Genomic DNA, 6,383 nt, shown 5'->3' on the forward strand with positions numbered 1-6,383 from the left:
GGGGGGGGTTTCGAACGTGGGCCCAAAGGGCGGTAAGTAACGGAATACGGGCTTACCGAGCTGTTTGACCCCACTCAGGTAGGGTGAGGCCCCTACCTTGCCAAATTAACTTCCACCAAATAAAAAGGATACGGCGGAACGGAGTTTGGGCCCCTCCGGAGTGGACGTGGGTAGTGAGGACCTTCCACTAGCTCCACTGTATTTTATTTATATTATGCCAGCAATAAACGCAACTGTATTTTATTTATATCAGCAATAAACGCAACTGTATTATGTGTAAAATGAGACGGGCAGTAATGGCCTACCCGGCCCATTAGGATCCCCCACCCCCGTAGCAACCAATTCGTAACAACTACCAACACTGATGGACAGCATTGCTCCACGTTCCTTGATAGGCATGCGCCTATTCTCACAAATAAGTGCGTCTGCACAATCAGTGTTTGGCTCGGTGACAGATGTTCGGGGGCGATGATAATGCGGTTCATTCTCAATGCGCTCTCTGCCCTATCTGAAGTACTTACACCACTCAAACACATGGGTCCACGAGACACTCTTCCCCATACTGTTGTTGGAATTTCAGCGGACAGGACGTTTTCTCCAACGAGGAATTTGATCACAATGTGTTGTTTCACGCTCCGCGGTACCTTCTGTTCGCTAATCACTCTAGCAACTCCCAGAGAGGACTGAACAGGTTCTAACCTGAACAGGAGGGCGGGTGGAGGTTGTGGCTTCACTCTCTCAAGGTCACACAGCTGCTGCGCAGTGCAGCTTGTTTACACACAAATCACTCTCAGTCATATTTGAACCACCTTGTATATGTTGCTGTCTCGTCACCAAAATGTAGGGCAAAATCATGACATAAAGATAGGAAACAGATGTTTTGAAATTGTGGCACAGTTCAGATATTTGGGAACAACGATAACAGATCAAAACCTGATTCAGGAGGAAATTAAGAGGAGATTGAACTCTGGTAATGCTTGCTACCATTCAGTCCAGAACCTTTTGTCTTCTCGTCTGCTATCCAAAAACATAAAAATTAAATCTACAAAACTATAATTTTGCCAGTGGTTCTGTATGGGTGTGAAACTTGGTCTCTGACATTAAGGGAGGAACATAGACGGAGGGTGTTTGAGAGCAGGGTGTTGAGGAAAATATTTGGACTGAAGAGAGATGAAGGGACAGGAGGTTGGAGAAAACTGCACAATGAGGAGCTTCATAACTTGTACTCTTCTCCAAGTATAATTAGAATGATCAAGTCAAGGAGGATGAGGTGGGCAGGGCATGTAGTGTGAATGGGAAAGATGAGGAATGTGTATAGGACATTGGTGGGAAAGCCAGAAAGAAAGAGACCACTTGGAAGACCAAGGGTGGACAATATTAAAATCGATCTTAGAGGGATAGGATGGAATGGTATGGATTGGATTGATCTGGCTCAGGATAGGGACCAGTGGAGGACTCTTGTGAACACAGCGATGAACCTTTGGGTTCCATGAAATACTGGGAAATTCTTGAGTAGCTGCAGAATTGGCGGCTACTCCAGAAGGGCTGTGAGCTCCATGAGTAAGTAAGTAAGTAAGTAAGTAAGTAAGTTTCTGTCTTGTTACATGTGGACTAACAGACATGGTAAAATATTTTGAAACTTTGTTGCTAATGCACTAAAAGGGAACGTGATGGATTGCGGACAAAATCGAAGACAAATACAGTAATAAAAATTGACTTAAGTTCAGACATTGTGTCAGCTTGTTTTCTTATGTAGGTTTCTCATCCAGCAGGGGTATACAAAAGGCCTCTTCACATTCAGTACACCAGAATCATATCATAACTTTTGTCCTGCTTTGCTGTTTTGAAGCACTTGTGGCACTGTCTCTGTGTTGTAGATCCCCTGGCTACTGTCTGTAGCACAGGTGAAGAAGCGACATGTTATGAAGGGAAGTGGGTTGCCTCCATTAGAAGGCCTTCCACTCCTGGGTGGTGTCCTTGCCTTCAATTTTTCTGTCAGTTGTCCAACCAGCTTCAGCCTGTAGGCAGCTAGTCATGGCTTTTGCGTACTTTTACGGTATAGGACTGGCATGTCAATTTGGTGAAAGAAACATTTATCCCACTTCAGTGACTTCTCAGGCAGACTCCAAGAATCTGCATGTGTTATCTTGTTAACTGCATGAATTTCTTTATTGTAGTCAATAGCCTTCTTATTCTTACCTTAATCTGACATAAATTTCTTGCATTGCATTTGTATGAGCAGTGCATACATCCCTCACCATTGCATTTCACAGCCACTATACTGCTAGTTGTATTCCTCTTGTTCACGTCACATTTCTTCATTTTTGTGGGCTGTCTTCTGGCATTCCTTTCACATTACCACTGACTGCAATTTTCTCTCTTCATAAAAACAAACAAAAACCCATGCACACTCATAAATAAATTTAGAAAAAAAGGGTCATTACTGGAAGGAAAAGACAAACAAAATCACCAGTGCCAATCAGAGAGATCAGATGAAATCAGTGTTATCCATGAACACTCCCTCTGAAATCACTTATGCCAGGAGACAAGAGATCACAGTTTCAGATTTTGAGTTTGCTGTTTTCAAAAAGGAACTTCTGTGTGTGAATATAAACATTTTAACGAAGAGAAATGAATGTGCATAATCGGCCACTTCCAGCATCTGCAGTGATCTGGGTTGGTTTGGTGATTTGGCCTGTGGCCTTGTTGACAGCACTGCAGGTCTGAACACACATGGGAAGAGCTGACATGAAGAGTTTCTCTCTCTTAAGCTGGAGTATTAAAATAATTTGAGGCATGCTCAAGTACCCTGCCTGTACTTTCTGTTAAAGTGATGAAATTACATTTACCATAAATTAGAAGTGTACAAGAATGCCTCATGAGGAGGTGTTCACTGCAAATATCATGCATATGCATAGGGCCTATGCATGCAATACAACAAAGGAACAAAATTACCTGAGGTCAGAATGCTTGTCATATGGAAAAGAATGGAAAGCTGAAGAGTCCAGTTTGGGTCTGTCTGTATATGAATGAATTGTGCAGACAGTTGTGATACTAAAATGGTCAAGAAGAAACATGGGAAGTGGAAAAGACTGAATATTTAATGATGACACTCATGAAATATAATCAAACCTTTGTTGTTTACCAGAACTGGCAGCCAGGCTGAACACCAGTATGTATACTGCAGCTTGTAAGAAAGCAGAGGAGGCAGGAGGATGCAATAGAAATAGAACATTCAATAATGTGGAATATTAATGTCTGGTGAATGTGACTTATGATTTTAAACATACTTGCACACAAAAAAAATCACTTACAAATTGACACATCTACATATATGCAAGAATTAACTACCCATCATACTGTGGCATGTAGACCCATTGCCACGTAACAGCTGTGTAAACAGGTGGCAGTATAACCATTGCTAGGGAACAGCTCTGGGGACATGTTTCCCTGGTAACAGATAACATGAAATAATGGGAGAGGCATTTTCTGTGTGATCTGTGTTGCTATTAAAATGAGGACAAGTTAGGAAGGAGAAAGCAGCTACTGAGTGGTGGCTAATGATGACTGAAAAGACTTTATGTGTGCTGTAATGCCAGTGATTTTTGGAGTCTGGAACACAGTGAGACAGGTACTCAGTATGGTAGCAGGCTGACAAAGTGACTGCCAAGTGTGAGATAAAGCATCAACTTCATACTGTACAAGTTTTGCTTCTGTCAGATACACCAAGCACAGCAGCTCTGCTTAAGTTGCAATATGGAATGTTGTTTCCTGACATCCACACCAACTATCTCTGCTCTTACTGTTGAAAGACAAGGCCCTGTCCACAATTATGGAATTATCTAGCACTGATTAACTAGTACTGTCCATCATACTCACTGCTCTCTGAACATTTCGTTCATCTAACCTGTTTACAAACTGAAGAAACCAGTTCTTAAAAACACGGGAATTTACTACACCATGGTTATCAGGAACCAATAATTTATTTTCCCTGGGTGCTTAATTGAGCACAAGCACAACTTTACTTTACTTTAAACACTAATTTGTATCCTTCAAGTATACCAATTTAATTTGATCCAAAGTGATAAACTATTCCTCTTCCAACTTTCCTTACTGACTTTTTGACCACCCTTGTCATGAGAATCTCGCCATGTTTTGCCTGGGGAATGATTCTTGTTAATCCATGCTTCATTCAAATAAAACATAATGGGCGTCAATGAATGAATGAGGTGTGGGCCCTTGTCGCCACTTTCAATAGTGAATTGTGCTTCAATGGGTATCATTACTCCAGGTGGCAGATATCTTATGTTACACATTGATTGCCGACAAATAATAGGGTCACAATATCCTGGTTGCATATAAAAAATGGTTTCTCATCAGACAATGTCTGAATTGTAAACCTTACTGAGTTAGTATGCTCCACAACAGATACCTGCTATTTCAATTCCACCATAAGCACTTCTTTTAACATTCCAATGAAAAACACCGTGATTAACGAAAACTGCTGCATGTTTATGATGACCATCAGTCAATCACCATGATCACCATACCCATCTTATGCCATTTTAATGGTGTGGCACACAAACACACAGCTTACAGCCGCAATTTTCAATTTAAAGATAATTCTTCCCAGCCATTCGAGCGGCCCATTTTGTGGTGAAAATCATGTCCTCCGTCATAAAATATAACAATCAAAGGGCTATCATCTCCCAAACGAAAATTACTGTAACATGTTTTGAAATACAGAATGTAAAAAAACTATCATGGCCTGTGAACGACCCTATACAGTGCAGATAAATAATATAATACATAACTAATGCACACTGTGCGCAATTCAATACATACTATTAGAGAAATTCATTTTAAATTATATATCTACTAAAATACGGAATACCCACGAACCTAACTAAATAGAATTTACATTTATTTATAATTTCATGGATCCCATCATCTCCCAGTAGGGCTGGATATAAAACATGTCACATATTACAAATTCACGATGACTACACATCATTCATCCTTTGTCCAATAAAATATATAATCAGGCCTCTCACAGATAGCTCAGACTGTCAGGACAACACACATGGGTTGTGGAAAAACCACTGTCAAATTTACGCCTTGCCATTCCACACACGCTGGCAAGCAGTATCATTAAAACAGTTACATTATAAAATATTAAAATTCATAACAAAAACAGACATCATACATACTACTACACTTACAATAAGCAAGTCTCAGTAATATATAATTCATGCACACAGACCATTTATTAACTCTTAACTTATGGGCCCCTTGCATGCTTGACAAATTCATCAATAGAGTAAAATACGTTACTTTGCAAATAATTTCGTAAAACAAACCTAAATTGCTTTTTATCATTTTTAAAACTGTGGTATTTGAGAGCGGAGTGTTTCTGCATGGATTCTGCAAAGGAAAATCAACACATACAGCAATCACAGAATTTACAAAAAGGGGTTACAAAGCACTAGATGAAAAAGAAACGAGCATAGGGATATTTTTGGATTTATCAAAAGCGTTCGCCTAGTAGATCATGATATATTGCTAAGTAAGATGGAAAGAATGGAAATACAAGGGGTTACACAAAGGTGGTTCCAGACATACTTATAAAACAGAGAACAAGAGGTAGAAATTACATACAGATGCAAAAAAAAAAAAAAAACTAATCGAAACATTAATTACAAAGTCAAAGTCACAAAGTCAATAGAAAGTCCGTCGAGTGTAACAATGTTTTTATGTCACTTCTTTATCACTTTTGCCTTACATGTTTCGGTTTAATAAAACCATCATCAGAGGCACATGGTACTAACAAGAAAACACTGGCGCTGTTTAACTGTACACAGTATATATGCTGCGTGGATGCTGCTACAAATGTCGATGTGTAAAAGCACAACACTTGCTAGGAATATTGAATGCACGTTCAACTCTCGCATTCCATCCGAAATTGCCCTCAAGTTAAAACGTCACTATTAAAATATTTAAAAGTTTAAAACATTTGAAGTAAAATGTTAGGCTCCTCCTTGTTAATTCATCCCGATGATGGGAGATGTCACCTTGAGGTTCTATAGGCTTATGGTTGGATGTTTCCTATGCGTTGTGTGTTGTGTAATTCGAAACATTAATTACCTATCCCAAAAGAGACCCATGAGCTATGGCGTCCCAAAAGGTTCCATTCTGGAACCAGTGTTGTTTCTGTTATACATAAACGACCTGGAGGCCACCATAGAACATGAGAAATCTACATTCTTTGCTGATGATACTAGCATTTTTATAGCAGGAAATACCGCTAATGAAAGTCAATTGAAAACGAATGAAACAATAAACAAAATCACAGAGTGGTTTGAGAGGAATCGATTAACTATTAA

The sequence above is a fragment of the Cryptotermes secundus genome, unplaced genomic scaffold, assembly GCF_002891405.2.
Source record: "Cryptotermes secundus unplaced genomic scaffold, Csec_1.0 scaffold1437, whole genome shotgun sequence".
Classification (NCBI taxonomy): Eukaryota; Metazoa; Arthropoda; class Insecta; order Blattodea; family Kalotermitidae; genus Cryptotermes; species Cryptotermes secundus.